Here is a 21,056-nt window from a genome sequence, read left to right as displayed (position 1 = left end):
AAGAATACGTTATTCCTATTAGTTTACGCGCACATGATAGATTTTACTAATATTAGAACAAAACTATATTATTGATACAAACATATTGTATGTATTATATACTTTTAATATGAGGACTAATCAGTTGAAATTTGTCATTATGGTACCTACACGTACACACTACGATTTGTAGTAGATACATATATTAGTTTCACTCATTTTCACATAAATTTTCAGCTAATTATTTCAAATTTTTGCATTTTTATAGAATAAAGATACGCTATAAAATAAAATATTAAAGAAAATATTTAATTTACATAGTTCTAATTTTGAGTTAACTAGATTCGAAAATCGTAAAACTTTAAAGATTGCAATAATATCAAAATTATAAACGATTAAAATTAAATATTAACATCGAGAAAAGTTTCTCTGCGCGCTCAAAATAATTATGCTTAACGCAAACTAATTAATTTTCAGTCCATATTATAGTTATTATAGATATACAGATATTAACTTTTCTATTACTTAACTGGGGTTTTGTTTTTTAACTTGATTACATATCTAATATATTATTAGATAATATATTATTTATTTATACATTCTTTGATTTAAAATCGAATTTTGTTTACAAAAGTGTCTTCTTGAGAATTTATAGATATTATGTAAATTATATCAATTATGATAAATTGATGATTTCATCTTTAATTGGAATTTAAGTTTTTATACATTGTTAATACATTTTGATTAGGTATTATAAATGTACAACAATACAAATGAATATTTCTACTATAAAAGGATGTTTAATATTATACATATATCATTCTATTCTCGAATTAATATTAAATTTGACTTTAATAAAATTCGCACAAATATAAATCCTTAACGCTTATTAAACTGTCAAAATATACAATTCCCGTAATGACAGTTGTTTGTGGTACGAAGTAACACGTGTTGGTACGAACTTATGACGAGCGTACTATGATTTCCTTCCATCTTCAAAAACAAATCAAGTTTTCAATCACGGATAAAATTACTCACATAGCAGGTAATTCTGTTTTATTCAAGATATTAAAATGCACAACATGACAGCTGTTTGCTGTATAAAGTAAGCAAAACAAGAAAACTAATCAGCATTGGAGAAGCGCAAAAAGAGAAATTTCAATTTTATACGCGTCTCTTTTAAGAATTAACTATTAAAAGTTGATTCAAGCAGAGATTACAAATATAAAATAATCTAAAAGAAGTATTATAACTATATATAAATATATTTTTTGAAATCTCTTCGAGATTACTTTTTGAGAATCTGTTTGAAATTTCGAGTTTCCGAGAAGAATGCGATGCACTTTGTTAAGTTGGTAAATTGGAAAATAAAGTGGTATATTATGTACAAAACATACTCTTAGCTACCGCGTTTCTTGGCATTTTGTTAAATCCACACGTAAATTTAAAGCACATATTTAACCACACGAACTGATTTATCCGACCTTACTGAACGACACTACGACGTAAAAACGATTTTTATATAGTTATTTTATCGCGCGTATACGAGCAAGTTGGCGCGTTTCCCGACTGCGATGCGCTAACTGCGTCTGGAGTGCAATGAACGCGAGTTCGCGACGAGGTAGTCGAATAGCAGAAGGGTTAAAGAGGCCGCGGGGGGCGGGGGGTCGGGTGAGATGTACACTGCTGCAAAAGCAACGACCGGGGCTGACCTGAATCTACGGACGGTGCGACGAAAAGAGAACGACAAAAGCTGCGATCTGCGGCACGAGGACAAGAGTGAAAATACGTAAAATAAGGCCGCGAGACCATATTCATATATACCACACACATATACATATATATTTACACTTACACACATATATGTATGTATATATTTGTGTATGTGTACATACGCGTGCGAATGTGTGTATATATACATACGTTCTTGTCCCTTTAGATCGTAACGTATGATCCAATCGCATCGGAGATCGGAGAAATTATACAGTTGCGGTTTGCGCTATTTAATGTTTAAGGACTGTTAAAACGTCGCGGTAGAAAGGAGCGATTCCACTTGCGATTATAGGGGCGTGAAACCATTCGCATCGCGGTGAGATAATATGAATTTACTTTTAAATCTGCGGAAGAACATCGTCTGCCATAATTGAAAACAGAAACTTCGTAACATATAATTTCCGTAGGAAATAGATCCGTCTTAAATCTGTATTTTTAAAAAATGGAGAAAGCACGATCTGCATTTTCTGTGAAGATTACGCATTGCTAAGCTCCCCGTGATTTCCATATTTTTTAAATATGGATTTGAGTCGGTTTGGAAATAAGAGTTCCTCAATTTTCTTACGAATAAACTCACGGCAGTGGGGAGACGACTAAAACGACGTCGAATAAAAGTGGGTAAACGCACGTATTATAAATCCTCCACAAATTCCGTGTAGAAAACACAACGCGCGCAGTTTGTTTTTAATTTAAGCGCAGGACAAGTCCCGAAGGTGAAACGTGAAATGAGAGAAATCGCGTTTAAAGTTTCATATCTCCACTGCAGATAATTATTAATGTTTAACGTCGCCTCGCTGCACTCTTCTTATCTTTCTATGGCGCAAATTACATCGCGCCATAGAGGTAACATCATCCCGTAGATACCTGCACGTAGGAAGACACATGTGGGAAGATCAAGGGGTGGAAGGGGAAAGAGAGGAAAAGAAAAGGAAGAGAAAGTATCGAAATTCGTCGGCGTAATCGAGATCGACGTTGTCGATGGTAAAGGTTGAAGGGTATCGTAAATTTGTCCGCGACGCGAAGGAAGTATACCTGCGAGCGTTAGTTACGTCACTACTGTGTAGCACGTCGGAGAAGCTCCGAAGATCCGAAGACATCCGCCACTGCGGGGACTTTGGGGTCGGGGCAAATTAGTTCCGTTCGAATTTCGTGTCGTAATCCCTGGGCACGCGAGAAACGTCAGAAAGAACGACGTTCGTATACGGTATCCCGTATACTTCCGCTTCTCCCCCGAGGATTCTCGCGAACGTGAGAGCTTTGCATGCCGCTCGATCTAACGCTTGTACGTGTTCCTCATCTTTAAACAAAATATTGCGCGCGCACGCACGATCTGGATCAAAGCATAGAAGCATGTTACACTCTTAGATTTTTTTTTGATTAAAAGAAACTACGTTATTGAGCGAGATGTAGACATACAATAGTTAATAATAAAAAAAAAAGTTCCGAAATATTTCAGAAACATGCTATTCTTCGCAACATTTTCTCTGATTCTTTTCATAATGGGCACAGCCCTTAGGGTACCAAATTTGTCTCCATCTCTCATGGCTGAATAAATAATATATAAGTAATATATATGTAAAAAACAGAATTATGTTATTTACACTCGAGGATTGTAACTTATGCATTCATCTTTTTATTGTTGACGTCTTTTTTTTTATTCCACTGCCGTGAGCTTATTCATAAGAAAATTGGAAGGTTTATTTTTAAACTATCTTAAATCTATATTTAGAAAATACTTAGAAAGCGTGAAAGTTTTACAAGTTTATAGAAAATAGACCTTTGTTATAGATTATGTTTTCTTTTTTGTTTTACAAATATATAAGGAAAGTCGGGTTTGTTTTTGGAAGTTTTCATTCTGGTAATATGCATTTCCATAATAAAAAACGATTAGAACAAATTTTAAGGCAAAAAACTTTGAGGGCGTTTTTTCATTAATTTCATTAACATCTATCGTATCGCAGAATCGAACTTTCCTCATCGAGAATGGAGTGCGTAAAGATCGGCCGAACTTTCTCGTTCAGATGTGCTTACAAAGAGCTCTGGCCTGGTTGCGTCCGTTATAGATAATGATTCAAACAAGAAAATAACGAGTTAATTCTGGACAGTCTTTTCTTCTTTTATCCTAATAATATAATATCACATTCGATGCTTAAAATCTATTTATTAGAGTTCTTCGAATTATACAAACGCGGTTTGTAGAATATCCTTTATTATTAAACGATTTAGATGGATAATATTTCAAATGTGACTATTTTTTACCAGTTAATCATTTATATTCCCGATAGATTATAAAGATCTTGCTTTTTCTCATATATTCGTCTTTCTATAAGAATTTTATCTATTTTATTAAAACTGCAACATTAATATTAAACAATGACTAAAACAAAATATATAATTTTTTGTCTTTAGTGCATAATATAGTTACATTTAGTATATCACCTATTGATATTATCGATATTATAAGAATTTCTATTCCATTCTAATATCTGGTGTCCAGTAATATCTAATTATTTGATTTTGATGATTTTATAATTTACGATTTTTACGGTATTGCAATTTCGCATGACTAAATGTACATTTATTGCTAAAATTTTTAGCGAAATTATTTCGATATTAAGTCTTTTTGAAAGATTTATTATACAAATACATCCAGTACGTATTCCAATAAACAACGCTATTACCGTGATATACTAAATGTATGCTTTATAATTTCTCGATTGCCCCGATTTCTCGAACTTCGTATCGCTTGTCATGCTTCAACCACACTTGCCGCTGTGAAGACGATGAGGATCTCGTATCGCTTCGTTAAGCGCGCGAGTTAAAGCGACGATCCGGTGCATGGTTGGCTGACTGTGTCTCTCCTATCCGCGGAATCGAACCGTTTAGGACAACATTTCGTCGAGAATTTCCACCGGTGAAGCCGCGTAATAGCTTTCGGTAGTTTGAATGCCTACAGAGGTAATTTGTTTCGGAGAGTGAGCTGGATGAGGCATGGGGGTGAGCGAGGGGTGAGCGAGGGCGGAGGGCGGAGGGCGGAGGGCGTTCGTTTAGCCATTCGTTTCTGGACGAATTTTATTGAAACTTTATGAACGAAAGAAGAGCTGTGTTCCAGATTCAGCACGACAGAAAGGAAATTGGAAACAGAAACAGGATCATCGCGGAAGCGATAACTCGTGAATCGTGTGCTTTTCAGGCAAATCGATTGTCTCTGTATATGATGGTAATAGTGGTGACCGCTCGAGATAATTGAAGAAAATGTGGTGAAGACAATCTCTCTCTCTCTCTCTTTCTCTCATATGGTACGCGGAGATTAGTACTGATATTGAAATCTTTATGAAATCTCTTGTACGAGTATATCGTTAAAAAAATGTTCGAAAGCATTTTATCGTCAGCTCTTTTTATCCATATATTCTTTCTGATAAATTTTGACATTGTTTTTAGAAACAGTGATTTCACTGAATGCTGCTCACACAGTTTTGAACAATTAACTTTGAATATTTGTAACTGACGCTTAAAGAGAAAGAATAGATTTCTGTCAAAATCAAATTTGCTTGGAATTAAATCTTCTCATTAAATTTCAGAAAATATATCCAAAAGTTTTTCGAGTTCTCGCGCGATTCATGTTCTTCAATGTTTGTAATATTTTTCCCTGTTTAGGAGAACAATATTTAAATGACTTGTTATAATCATTGGCGATGGTAGCATCGCATGTTTGTTTATTCGTTTATCATGAGGAAAGAGAGAGAAAGAAAGAGAGAGAAATAGCGAAAAAGAAAAAGAAAAGAAAAGAACGATAAGGAGCCATATTTTTTGGCTCGTTGTGCCATTCGTCACGACTAAAGAGACGATTGATATGCTGAACGAGTTGTCCTCGACGACGTAGATGGATGGCGTCTAGATATTCCATGGATCGCAGGTGCGATTCATATCCAGAACTCCTCCTTTACTATCGACCTCTTTTCTGTTCGCATTATTCATCCTCTTATTGCGCTGAATTTAGGGAGCTAAATAACGGAGAAGAAAAATAATTATAAAGTTTATTAACTAAAGACGTCGATTTTTATCGCCCGGCTTCAGTATGTCTAAAATATCATTCTATTTAAGAAAGTAATCGGCGTATAATTTATTTGAAAAACAAATTGAAGTAAGATTCTAAGATCTGCAATCGAAAGATAAAAAAAATCAGGCAATGAGAGTTAATACGCAGTTGAAGAAAGCAAACAACAAATTTTTCCAATCGTGAATCTGTCGATTTATCCGACGACCATACAGTTTTATTAACGATAAACAAATGATGAATAAACGAGTGAACGAATATTTCGGTTTGACGATCGTGGCGCATAGAGATGCGCTGGGCTAGTGAGTCTAAGACTCCGAAATCAAATCCGGCCAAGAGTCGTCGGTTTTTATTCGATCGCCACCCTTCTCAGTGATACAAAGTCAAAATAAACAGAATGAGAATTTTATCTGATCTTTATGTATTTTCGACTGATTATATTTACTTATATCTATAGAAGAGTCCCAATTTTGAACCGAACTGTTTGTTCGTTTATCAATAATAAAGCTATTTGTTAAATGAATCGATTAATTCACGATTGACCGTTTGTTGTTTACGTCCTGTCAATTACCTTTTGTCTCTCATTGTCTAATCTGCTTGAGTTTAATAATTTCCGCAAATCTATGTGTATACTTTGATCATATTTCTTGAGCCATAATATTAAATCATATCTCTTTCATGCCATATTATAAGAGATATTCGAGAGTGAAATAAAAATCTATGTTACTCCGGAACCCCCAATGATTTACAGCTACCTAAACATTAAAAGTCTCGTCTCTCGTAAAACTTGTATTTGATACGATCTGATTTTTAAGCCTTCGATCATGTATCTCAATTTTCTGAGGTTCGTTGTTAGATATCTCAAATTCCCAGCTAGCTAACGATACATAAACTTCGTAGAATTGATCGTAAACTTCTAGTTGCCAAGATTTTTTTGCTTTTTGATGTCGCGGCCGCGAGACCGAGGCGAGAGAGAGGAAAGAGATAACTCACGCCGTGAGTTTTCACGATATGGATAGCGAAGTTTCCCTTCCATTTCGCTGCTCCGCGCCATCCCCCGCGCCGCACTGTCTCATCCTCGCCATCCTGCGAATCACCGGCGTATTCTCGGTTCTATACGTTGGGCTTTATGAAAATCCCGTTGAAGTTTAGTCGGGCGAAATGGCGCTGCAAAAGTTCCGCGAATGTGGCGGCTGGCAGCGTCGTACGCTTTGTCTACTCGGCCGGCTTGTTCCCCGTTATTTCCCTAACGGAGAAAAAAATCTTTCGACGGAACGGAGAGAAGGAACGATGGAAGGGGGGAACACTTTTCACTTTTCCCGGGAAATCTCGAAGGCTGTCCCCGTTGAAACAGCATAGCCGCGAAGTACCGTTCAATGAATTATGCATACAAATCACAATTGGTTTTTCACGAATAACAGTCACCGTGTACTTGGACTGGAGTTCCGAAACATCCCATCTTATTAATTCCAGATCCTTCGATCGCTTTGGAATTCTAAACTGGAGAACGTTTCGAGGACAACCATCGTTTGCTGCAATCTTTTTACTAATTCAAATAATTTTAATATCAATATTTTAATATTTATATTTTTTATTCTCTCTCTCTCTCTCTCTCTCTCTCTCTCTGTGCTGTGTGTGTGTTGTCAATAAGACACTAGAACTCAAATTAAAAAGCCAGCTGAAACTAAGCAAGTAATATTTCGTTATTTGATTAAGTTCCACAAATATTTTAATTTTTTTAAATTTTGATGAGCTATCTGACTCTGATAGAAGAACTTTCAAAAAACTTTTGCACATCTTGAGAGTAATTAATCTCCGTATCGAGAACATTTACTCATCATAATGGGGTCTCGAGAGTTTTTGAACGAGCCAGAAGTACGACCAAAGTTTCGACATTCAGCAAAACTTCATCACGATTGATAAATGAAAGAAACTTTCCTTATAGTTGAAGTATAATTAGAAAAATGCCGAATTAACCACGCTTGTTATCGTTCCTCTAAAACTCGCTTTTTATTTGAAAACATATATCTTAATATATCTGTGGTCGTATATATATGTGTATATACACATGTACATACATAAATATATATACACTATCTAATAATGTAATTACTTATTGTTAGAAGTGTAGCAGAATTAATTTCCTATTATTAATTCTCTTATTTCTTTTATTAATTAATAATAAGAAATTAACTCTGCTACACTTCTAAGTAACTATATTTTTAGATAGAAGTTTTAAGGTGTACATTTTAGTGATAAATGAGAAATTACACACTTGAGCAACGGAAAACGATGACGTATAATGACGTCTATCTTGCGGTCTATCTTCCCACGTTTCCAAGTTTCGAACATCTGCGATTTTCTTCGTCGAGTAATACGAGCTAGGCAGAATTTGCGCCGGTACACGGCAGATCTAACAACGATTCGGAGTTGAGATCTTGTAAATGAGCCTTGTTCACAAATTTACCTCCCGAGGTGTAGGTATTTCACCGACAAGACTAAAACTATATTACCATTAGGTAACCACCTTCGAGATTTGTCTTTTCGTAAAATTGCTGTCCCCTTTATCGCGACAAGCGCGAAGGCACGGAATTATCGGAGCGAGTCGATGATAACCGACGATAACGAGCGACCTGACTCCCTAATGATCCATGTATCACTCCAACTATCTAGCGCAGCGGCCGAAAGTTCATCTTGTTATCGCGCTACGGGGGTAAATCTGTACGTTCTGATGACCGCCATCTAGCCAGCAAGGATAGGACAAGATAAAGTAACTCCGGTCGTAGCTGCCAACGGTACGTGACACTCTTAGGCCAGAATCATAGGCCCCCGGCTTTGTGGTACTCGCACGTTTTTACCAGAGATTTTATTAACTCTCCTCGAGATTTAAAACGAGAAAAACGAGCATGCTTTCACCGTAACGAAATAATAATGATGATAGAATTGATTTAATCATCAGACCTTTTCTGTGAAGAGTATATCAGTCAAAAAATCCAAAGATTTGAAACAATAGCAATATTATTTTACAAAATTTATAATCTATTAATTACTCGTAAGTTTAATATGATTAGTTAATAGATGGTTTTGATAAAAGATATTACTTTAAGCTAAATAAGTTACAATTTCAATGTTTACTTTTTACTTCTTTAGCTCCGATAGTTTTATTGTCAAAGATTTTTCGTACACTGAGAAAAAAAATTGTTAATCCCAAGAAATATTTAGTCCGATACGTTCAACTAAACATTTTAGTTAGTTAACTAAACATTAGTTGTTTTAACAATTTATTTAGTTTCTTTAATCAAGAATTAATTAATTTAACTAATGTTTAGTTAACTAACTAAAATGTTTAGTTGAACGTATCGGACTAAATATTTCTTGGGATTAACAAAATTTTTTTCTCAATGTAATTTCCATACCTACTTTGCAATAACTAATTCAAAAAAATGCAAAATTTCCGGCCTGTAAATCCGCTATTCTTTAAATACCACAGTGCCTCATACGCTTTTACAATTCACGATAATTCCCGGGTGGTTACTCATCGGTGCGCCTACTCTACATTCCACTTTTACGATATTACGTTACGCCGCTTGGAGATGGAAGCGAGTCATTACGTTCCATCATGTTCCATTTAACAATATGACTTACCGGGCGATACTAGGAAAAGTGACCGTCGCTCGTTCCCCAGCAGAGCCAGCAAAGAGCGGGAAGATGGTATATACGTGACATCGAATCCCGTAGGATCGAGCGGGAAAAGTCGTTCTATTGACCCGTGGGAAAAATCCATCGGAATAGAAGGACACGGCCGGCGAGGACTAAAACTCAATTTGTCAGCGTGTCGTAGCTTTCGGGATCTCTCTTCCAAGAATACCGTCTTAGCCTTTTAGGGCTTCGCGTCTCACCTCTAACCTCTTGCTTGTCATGTAGCAAAAGTCCCTTTTCCTTTCTTCTTCCAAATTACGTTTTGCTCCGATCCCCCCCAAAAATATTCTATAGTAAAAACTGAAACAGCTAAAGTCAATTACATATAATAACATTACGGACGAGCTTAAGAAAGTTTTCCTCCTCGAAAAGGGCAATCGCAAGCACTTAGGAAAATTTATTTACCGTTGAATTATTTGGAAGCTATATAAAAATCATTTTAATCTGTAGAAAATATTTTTTATTAAATTGCTGTGAGGTAAATGAATTTTCTCTTATAAGCTTTTCCAACGTTCGACTTTTTTTTCAAGAAAAGAAACATGTAGTTTAATTATTTTTTAAAGTTTTTGGGATTGCTGAATACAAAAATGGTATTGCAACGTAACGTAAGAATTCGAGGTAGAAGTTCCAATATGGCGGATGCAAAGAATAAAATATTTTCAATTTCTGAAAGTTTATATTAAATTTGTATTGAGAAACTTTCTGATGAAAGTTTGCACGTTGCATTGATCTGTTTGTATTGCTTGTGTATTCTCAGGATCGCAGAGTACAGATATAATTTATACAACCAAGTTTTGAAAACATAACAAAACGTTGATAAGAATTACATAGTAAGTTATAAGTTTTCGCTTTAATTTAATACTACATTAATTTATCCGCGAGTATTAATCAATAGCCGCTCTTCTATTCCTTTTATCATTGAGATTCAAGAAATTTAAGAGTTTTATTATATCTTATATATAGCATAAATATCATCAGAAACTTATATTATTATAATCATATTTGAGTAAGCGTTATGCGAAGATAACGCGCTCGTGTCAAGAATTTCATGATTAATCCGAGAAATTTTGAATCTTTCTGTAAGTAATTTTTTGAATATTTTATAATAATGTTTATCACAATACTTTTTACAAGTTAAACCTGTAAATCACCCCATTTAACTGTAGTGACTCAATATTTATGAGATATGCTTTTTTAAACTTATCGGGACATATATGTCCTACTGGATGTAAAAGGGTTGATATACTATAAAATTGAAAGTAACCAGATACAAATAGCAATATATCCGCAAACTCGAGAAAATTTATTTTCTCCTAAGTCCGAGATCGTGTTGAGAATTTTTCTGTGAGAATATACTTTATCGAACCCCGTCGTTGTTGATCTGCATTTATTAGATCTTTAATCAAATCCGCGCAATCGTCTGACATAAAATGAAAACGATAAACGAGAGGAAAACGTGAGATCGATGAAGCGAGGGCGTGCTAGGTCGCAAAGCGAAGATTCACCTGTGACGAAGGAATTGGGTTACTCGAGGAGCTAAAAAATTCGTAGAGGGTGAAAAAATTGCGGTGGATAAAAGTGCCGCCGCGCGTAGGTGAGCGTCGTAACGCCGGCAAGAGAAGGTGGAAAGTCATTATCGCGACAAAGAAGATCGGGGCAATCGAGCTTGCTTCAAGAAGCCTATCAGTAAGCTTCAGCCGCGACTAAAGAAGCTTCCGACGATTTGAGTGTGGTACCTAAGGGGAAAGGACGGTATCCGCCCGACTCGAAAAATTTGTGAAAAAAATGTTTCAAAAGGCACCGATCTTTTTTGACACAGAGAGTGAAAGAGAGAGAGAGGGGGGGGGGAGAGGAAGAGGGAGAGAGAGAGAGAATTGGCAATCCTTGTGCGGTAATATATAAATAAACCAAGGTCCAATTTTAAAACGCGAGTAACACGAGAAATTTACTCGCCGCTCTTGTGTAATTTTTTTTTTTCTAAAACATCCTACAATGCGATGAAGCCAGGGACCGTATTCTCGAGCCTGTCCTAATAATTTTCGTATGCGATTTCCTATTCGAAAAGCATTGAATTTCGCATGCGAGTTTCATGAAACAATTCGAGAATAGGACCCCAGATTCGCGAGGCAGATAAAACACCACAAACGATATCCGCATGCAACAGAAAAATTCCGACGAAAGTGTTGTGAATAAAGAGAAGGATCGCCGAGAGTTAAGCGGGCTTTCGAGCAACACGCTTCGAGGTGAGATTCTCGCGAAAGAAGAAAATTATGGTCTCAAGGGATCGGAAGAAACGGGGACAGAATTTTACAACTCCTATTTGTTTTCACTTTCTTTTAACACTCCCATCTTTCGGCTTTTCCGACTTTGCGCACAAAGAATTAAAGCTTTCGGCTTGAAACACGGCCTTTTACTTTCAATGGTTTTATTTTTCGTTTTACCAATCTTCTCTCTATTGTGAGGTTTGCGTGCGCGCTTCACAGTCGTCTCTATTTTGCACAGATAATTAGTTTTCTCGTTTGTTTGCTGCATCTCTTTTTATCGGCCCCGGCCATTATTCTCTTTGTCGGTTCAGTCTTTTGACTAGATCAAACGTGCGGAAGCTCAAAATGAAGTTTGTCAAACGATCGGGAGTTGATAGGCATTTGGTTCCATTCTAAAATGTTAGGCTTTTCATTTTCACTGCGACTTGACAGGAATACGATAAAAGGGATATTTCTCACCGAAGAGAAATGTATCTAACGTAGATGATAATTAATATATATATATATATATTACATTTGACTAATTGTAATGTAACTTATTTTTACATTATTCTTAGATTGAAAATAAAATAGATTTTAAAAAATAAAAACGACTATATAGTTAGCAAAAGACAAAGAGCTAATAAATAAGAAAATATATTTTACATATCATGAATAAAAATATATATATATTATGTATAAAAAATCATGCACATTTACATTAAATTTATTGTTGATATTTATTGACGATATTTAATTCCATTTCTATCTCAATTACGTCTTCATTTTCGTGTTTCTGCTTTAAGATCTCAGTCGCGTAAAAAGCTCAAAGAAACGAAAATAATCTGGCGTTTAAAAACGGTCCTACAAAGACGTCAGATAAAAAGCAACCGTTCAGAATTTTCCAATATTTGGATACGTGACCTGCGGCGAAACCGCGAACGTAAAATTCAACTGCGCTTGATGCCGTGTTATCGACGTTACACATGCAACGATCCGACAACTATCCGCACGACAGGTATTCGTTTTCACAGGCATTAAGGGATCCTCCCGTGGGCTCTCGAACTTCCCGTCCGCGGATGAGAGACACGTGAACTTCCGCCATCGTCTCTAGTCTCTGCCCCGATTTCCGGTTCCCTACATATGATAAGCGTCGAACATGTCGCGTGTTCCGGACACGTGACACACGTGACGCACGCGACGCCGACTCCTAATGAGTTTCGATTAACCGGCTGGCACGCGAACGCATGTATTGCGTTAGTCTTATGTTAACGGGATTTTGGATATACTGTTGAATGCAATTCCCTCACATTAGAGAAAAGTTGGAAGTTTAAAGCGACCAAAGTTGTGATAAATGCAATTCATAAGTGTAAGATTACATTATCTCATTACTGAATTTATGAAAATTCGCGTATCAATGTTATATATATATATATATATTCATATACTTTCCTATACAATTGCTTAACATGTAATTATTGTATTAATTTTAGTTAATTATCCAAAAATTGAACTAAAAAATATATATGCAGTGATATATTGCAATTTTTTGATATTACGTAATCGATATTTTATTCATATTTCGTGTACATTTCAATTGATTTGGTAATATATTCTCCGATTTGAAATATATATATACATATATATACATACTATTTCTAGGAGAAAATTATTTTGAATAAATATTATAAAGCAAGAAAAATATTGAAACGCGTGAAACACTGAAAGAGGAAAAGAATCAATATTACTGTTATCAATATTTGACGTGTATAAACTTGTTATTATATATGAATACGTTTTATTTACGTTAAAATACACATTAGTGCACTCCAGTTACTGAGCAATAATAATAGTCATGGGATATTTAGCATGCGAAAACATGCTTTGTAATTTAGTAACCACACATAAAAGCAGTTGCCGTATTATAACTTTTCTGGATAAACAGATTTTTTCATATAAACTTCTTCTTTCAATATGCATCCAAAACACCACGGTTTGTTCTGTTGAGAAAACTGAATAGTGTTGGTGGCGATAATAATAAAAAATTGTAGTGTTCTATATTATTGTTACTCAATGTTTTAAAAATAGAATAACTTTAATTATTTTAATATTGCATTACGAAATAAATAAAAAGCATCGAGTCATCAGTAAGTGAAAAAATTTAGTCATCAGCAGCATCAGATTTCCTGACGGCCGTAGATTGCGATACCTCTACGGGAGCAGGGTGGAGTCTAATCAGTGATCATCTCCAGAAATTCATCATCTGCTGTATCGATCAGTGATATCCTTACTGATGACTGATCTGAGTGTCTCGCCAGTCCTCTTATATAGCATTCTGGATGATTTTTTCTTACGAGTAAACTAAGTTTCTTTGCGACATCTAGTGGTGAATGGAGCAGCTACATTGCTGGCTCGGTCCACGCACATATACATATCGTCCACTGACGCGCTTGTGTAAGTGCCGCACGTGTTCGAGATTGAGACACGAGTAGATAGTAGATATTTTGCAAGACTCGATTCTCGCTCGCATAAATATTTCATGAGTTCTTCTGATGTGCTGACTATGCTGATGTGCTGAATCATTGCATTTTTAGTGAAATATTTTAAGAAGGAAGGGACCAAAAGCCAAAAAAAAAAATAATTTTCTTACGTAACGTTATCTTCTAGCAAATTGTAGTATCGAAAAGCTAACGTGCAAAAATAAAACGTGCAGAAAAATATTTTTAAAAAGTGCGCATATATGTTATTAATTCTTCTATTTTCAAAGTTTCGAAAACAAAAGCCTTAAAAAAACGTTATTTTATATTTTCGACTATTTGCGCACGAAAGAATTCATCTTTTTTTTCTATCGTATAATATGATTTTCGACACATTTTATCTATCCTTTCGCCTTTCTTCTCTACATTTCTAGGCTTATTACAAATAAAGATTTTATATTACAAAATATGTTTTGTAAAAAAAAAACATACAAATATTAAGATATTTTTCCATGAGACCTGAAGGACGTCACATCCATAAACGTAGTATGTTATAATATATCATATAAGTCGTATATTATATATTATATATTATAGTCATATAGGTGATATTTATATAGTCCAAACTTATATTTAAAATCGTTTTAACTTTGGTCATGGGCAGTTCTAACTGTCTTAACTGTCTCCGTTTAACCAATGAAATAACCATATAGCGTCTCGAGATCATATTTAAGATGACCTTAAATAGAAGATCGGACTATGAATATCGGTCCGTATATATTATGCCTGTCATCACATCAATGACAATATTTTTTAATATTATAATTACAGCATATGTGATTTCTCCGAAAGCGGTTGAAGTTAAAAAGAAATAATACAAAAGAAATTTGATTTACAATAAATGAATAAATAAAATTAATAAAGATATATATCTATATCTGAGCGTAGGGTTTTTCAGAACAACTTCAAAAATTGTGACCAATGATTTGGGAGGTTATTTTACTTGAACATAGATCCTAATCTCAATACTTATATAATACAATATACTTATATATAATTACAATTTACAATACAGTTATATATTGTATGTACATTGTTATATATATTATACATATACACACAATATAAAAAAAAAATATTTAAAATTTTAATATTAATATAAATTAATATAATTTAACATTTTAATATTAATATAAATTAAAATATAAATAATTAAATATTAAAAAAAACGCCCCCGGGTGGGCTCGAACCACCAACCTTTCGGTTAACAGCCGAACGCGCTAGCCGATTGCGCCACGGAGGCTATTGCCTTTTCTTCTATTACATGTTGTTTATACATATATATACATATAAATATACACACATATACATATTATGTGTGTGTTTGTATATCTGTATTATATATACATATATAAATATGACTAAATCTGTTAAATTTAACTAATGCAGTTTAGAAATAATAATCTAATATAATTTATTATAAAATATAAATTATATTCTTCCAATAAATATATATACAGAATATCAAGTAAATTCTTTCTTATATAAATCTCTTGAATTTCTGAGACAAATAAATAATTATACTACACAATCGCGCAATTATGAAATAATTCGAAATAAAAAAGAAAAGAAAATAAATATGCTTGCTAGATTGCATCACGAATGCATCGTTCGATCATTTTGACGTCATTTTGTAAGAGCAAAAATAGCATGTTTCCGAAACTGCCATCATCTATTGATCGCGTGTGTTGGCCCGTGATGAGAAACGAAAAAACGAGTGCCTCTTTTATCGTCATGATAACCCGCGGTTGAAAATGTGCATAATTAACATGCAATAATCCAAACATACAACACGCAAAATAAACGCGATAAACAGACCGGCGTGCAGTGAATACAATCAAAATGTGCGAAACCAGAAAATCGTAACGTTTGTTCTTACAGTTTTACTGACAATGTTTGTATTGAGCATTGAAACCGATGTTCTTTCAGTGAATTTCAATTTTGATATTGTAGACACGCGAAATGGATCTTCGGTGTTTATTCGTGGCGATGAAAATGCGATAGTTTCAGTCAAATTTATTTTTGTGTATCGACAAAATATTTGGAAGTATATATGTATGTACATGCATACATATAAGTGTATAACACACATATGTACTTATATTAATTATAGGCATTTAAGTTGATTTAATATTAAATTGAAAATTAAACTTCAGATTACAGGTAGAAACATTTTTCGACAATTTTTGATAATATAGATGATTTGTCTGCATTTTTGCACGGACCCACATTACGTAGACCAACTTTTTTATATCACTTTACATATAAAAATATTAAGATAAAATTATCGAAAAGTAAATACTTATGAGGTATTTCATATCGATTTTATGTTATATATTCTGATAAAATATAGAGTGTATATGAATATGTACCTATGCATGTCCTAATATTTTTTTATATAAAAGTTTTTTTTTAGTTTTTTGCTAATCAGAATGTTTCTATATATCTCGAATATGCACCAGTTATCGAATATTCTACATATATATATTGTAGATTGAACTTGCCGTACTAGTTCACTGGTTTCATTGGTTAGCAAGAAAAATAGAGGTTTTTCATTTTAAAGTTTTATAAAAAAATATCAATTCTAAACTTGTTAAAGAGTGTGAGAAATTATGTAAGCGTGCGTAATCGGCAGTGATCGATATTTCCGCGCTGCGAACTCGTCGTATAGACTTAAATATGTATTTACATCCAACTAAAAATTGGAATCGATATCGGTGGACTCAATCTCGCTCTTTACGTCGAGATTCGCAGCAACATGAAAATACAACGAATGCAAACATTCACGGTAGAAGCCGAGAGTGACGCGGGTGAAATAATATTCGTGAAAATATTTTTGTCCGCAACCTGTCGAAGCGTGATTCTCAAATCCAAATAATACATATCCAGGAATACAGAAATGCGAGTTTGGCATACGATCTGACGATAATAAAAATAGAGAGAGACATAAGCCCTCAGCAAAGAGCTTTACATACAGGTCCAAAAATTCTAGACGGCTTAATCTCTCTGGTTTAATCTCTCCAACGGTATATTACGAGGAAATATTTGTCACATATATAAAATATCTTATATAGAAGCTCAAATCTTTTATTATTATAGTTTCTTTTATGCGGAAAGTTTATTGATAAAAATTAAGAAAATAGCTTTCTCTTGTAAGAACTACAATCGCGAATTTTCAAAGTATAATTATCCACAAATTAGATAACATAACATCATCTCGAAAGTCTCGTTGAAACTTTTTTTCATGTGTAAACGATGTATATGCAAACATTGAAGTAATAATGACGGATGTACTTTAGATTCTCTCTCTTTCTCTCGACTAGACTACCTTCTCGATGTTAAGCTTGTACACATTATTTATTATATATTATACATATATAAGTGTGTACATACAACAGACTCTTGAGCTTCCCGTCAATTTATGTCGGTTGGCACTAGCTTATATCACAAGCCGTTTACGATCATTTATCGGCGCCGACGTCGACATGGAACTTAAGGCACTTAGGGCAAATCGTGATCTACGAGCGAACCATGAGGGGCACGGCTGCGAGGGAGCGGCTCAACTCGCCTCAAGACACCTCGAGATAGCCCCCGTTCGAAGTGCCGTCACTAATTAAGAAATACTTCCCTTGACGCCTACCCTAACAGCTCGGACACGCCTGATTCTGACCCACACTCTCACAAGGCCGACTAGCCGGCAATCTTTATCTACTTATCGTTTTAGAAAAGAAAAGCGGAGCAGTTCACGTTTTTCAACGTCTTAGCGTCGCAAGAATAGATTACATTATTGAAAATAAAATTACAAAGATAGTTTTTCTGATAAAAAAAAGTTTACAGCACAACATTTCGTTAACTACAGTTTTAATAACTTTTGCAACAGTAAAGAGACTGATTTATGCAACATATAATAAATCCGATTCTTTTAATATGTACTACTGTAGTTTTTACTTTTGCATATAATTAATGTTATTCTTGCATACCGATAGCGTTGAATGAAACAAACAACACAAACGTTACAGTATCAAAAAGTAGATCTGTACCGTTTTGCGTTTCACAGTTTCAATTGTTTGTGGTGAAACTTGCAATATGAAACGAATTGTCAACAACGTGTGATTCACGCACGTGATTGTGTATCAACTATAGGATCATGGAAAAGTTTTGTTGGGTCAGATATCTCGATTTCTCGTCTTTTTAATAGTGCACTCTCGCACTGAAACGATTTGCACGACTTTCGCGAACTCATATCTTACTCGAACACTGTATCTTGGATCTAAGTTGGACTTGGAATTAAAATCTAAAAGTTAAATGTAAGACGCCAGATCAAATTTACTGAGCAATCGCCCCTTTATATGCGCATCGAATATATATTTTCGAGCAAACACGAAAGCATGAAAGTTGGATTAAATCGTTCCCGAAGAGTGATCCGAATTGCCTTCGAAAACCTCATAAGATTCAAACAACGACGATTCTTTCTCGTAAAATTAGTGGGTCAATTCCAGGATCAATTAAATCATCGAGGCAAATACCTCAAACTATTTACACGAATGTCAATGGCGTGTAAATATAGAAATGGCAATTGAAAGAGTTAACATGATGTTTATAACATTATAATTCGTACAATGTTCGCTTTGTTTTATTCTACGCCATTTGTTTTAATTATTTTATATTGTTTTATTTTTTTTTATAATAATTATAAATTATAATTATATTAGGAGTAGAAAAGCTCTATTCGCTTTTATGTCGATGTGTTCGCACGGTAGTTTCCATTAAGTATCGAAACTCGATCATTTGTGTTGCATAATACGTGTTGTCGCTGCTTATCGGAAGCGTTTGAAATCGCGTTACGTAATCAAAATTGTGTCATCATGTCGAGGGCCGCTGGGGTACGATGACGTTTAATTGGACGATATTTGCTGAACGCATGTAATCACCTGTTGCACGCAGGATGCGCCCCGTTAACGCGTCGACGCGCTAAAATAAATTCCCGTCGGATATTTCTAAGCGAATCGGCATTCGCCCCACGGAGCGCAGGGGATGTTTCCAGACAATTTAGAGCCTTCGTTCGCCAGCCACGTTGCGAGCTTTACAAGTAACCGAATAGGATTTAATCCTGCGCGCGGAGTCACGTTGAGACAGAAACGCCACAACTTAACGTTTATTATTTGCTATTATAGCTATATATAGATTTGTGATAAAACATATATATAAATTATACATTGCAAATTGGATAAAAATAGCAAATGTAAAGCGCGATAAAATATTATTGCGGACATAACTGCATGCTTCCGGTGTAACTGATGAAGTAAATTTATTAACATGTTCTCTGCCGCGTGGGGCGTTTACATGCACCTTGTTCAAGGTATCTATTATTATGGAATGGCCATTTTTTTTTTATTTTTGCTACATATAACATTATTATAAAATATTTTATAAAATCATGTACTGATGCTTTATAAATATTATGTAAAATACAGTTATCACATCGTGGAAACATCGTTATATTTTTCCTTAATATCTAATAATTCTAGATAATAATTTATCTAGTCTTATAAATGTTATATAGTATGTGTTATAAATAAAACTATTAGCCTCGACGTGGGGCGCATGCGATCCACGCGACCTGAACGGAAAGTTACCGAAAATCGATTCGACAGGGAACGCGTTAAAGTTCTTACAATCGAGTATATCATAGAAAATTTATAAATATAACAAGAAGCTCTCAATCTTTGTCCCTTCAATTTGACTTACCCTTGAACGGTTATCCGTTAAATCTTTTCCGTTCATCCCGGGCGATGTCTTATTGGGTCACAGGGTATGCGGGTGCATGTCCTTCGGATTCCAGAACACGCCGGAATGACGAAGGGAAGCCCGAGAATACGTTGGTAGTGTCGATGACGATCGACATATTGGGATTTTCATTTGAACAGTGGGACGTTATGGAATGTGACGCCGGTCGAAAGTCCAGGAATGAAATAATCCTCGCGAAATGGGTGACCTTATATCACGTGCACGTCGCTTTCACGTAAGAAGTATAACTGTCAATTTATTTGACACTTGTAGTTTTTCTCAAGCAAAAATAGATGTTCCCTGTGCTATCGTGCATTAAACGTGAGCATCTTATATTTTTATGCTAATTAGTAGCAAGTAAGATAAAAACAGTCTTTCCATCTTTAGAAAATAACGAAACATGAGTAATTATCTACGATTGTATAAATATATTTCGAATTGGTTCTACTATTTTTTATCTTTATAATATAAATTTAAGAGTTGTCTGTTTGAGAATTGCCCTATTCTAAATAGGAGATGAATCACTAGAAAACGTGGAAAAAATATACAAAAAATAAATATATATAATAACGATATATTAATATTGAACTTTATATTGTGACAATATTATGTTATAATATTTATATATTTTTCAATAAAATTGTGGAAAAAATGTTCGCTATGTATGACAAGGTGCTCCGCAGAAATAATGATATTGATATGTAAAGGATCACGTGAGAATACCACTAATGGAAAAACAATCTCAATATCTCGTCTCTCTATAAAGAAGCTACTCCTAAAATGTTTCTTGTATTTCGTCTTCGCACGATACAACAATATATTTTATTACAATGCATTAGAATAATCTTTATAGCGTGCGTAGACATAATAACAGCGAGGAACATCGCTCGGGTCTATAGAAAAATGTTTTAGGGCCGGCTCTTTCAACGAAGTCGGAATCGGTTTTCCCTTAGAGTGTACCCTTGATAACGCATATTTCTC

At 34.6% G+C, this 21,056-nt stretch overlaps 1 protein-coding gene and 1 non-coding gene across 5 annotated transcripts in view; one reads left to right on the top strand and one right to left on the bottom strand.

Annotated features, from left to right (window-relative positions):
- Nachra3 (nicotinic acetylcholine receptor alpha3 subunit) overlaps positions 1-21,056 on the top strand; it is an 81,010-nt gene that overhangs the window by 23,303 nt on the left and 36,651 nt on the right. The window lies entirely within an intron of this gene.
- Positions 15,458-15,531, bottom strand: Trnan-guu (transfer RNA asparagine (anticodon GUU)). Its single transcript has one exon. It is a non-coding gene; the product is annotated as a tRNA-Asn (tRNA).

Source organism: Temnothorax longispinosus, chromosome 3 (assembly GCF_030848805.1).
Source record: "Temnothorax longispinosus isolate EJ_2023e chromosome 3, Tlon_JGU_v1, whole genome shotgun sequence".
NCBI lineage: Eukaryota > Metazoa > Arthropoda > Insecta > Hymenoptera > Formicidae > Temnothorax > Temnothorax longispinosus.
Note: the sequence above shows the minus strand (reverse complement) of the source record. Positions and strands in the feature narration are given on the sequence as shown.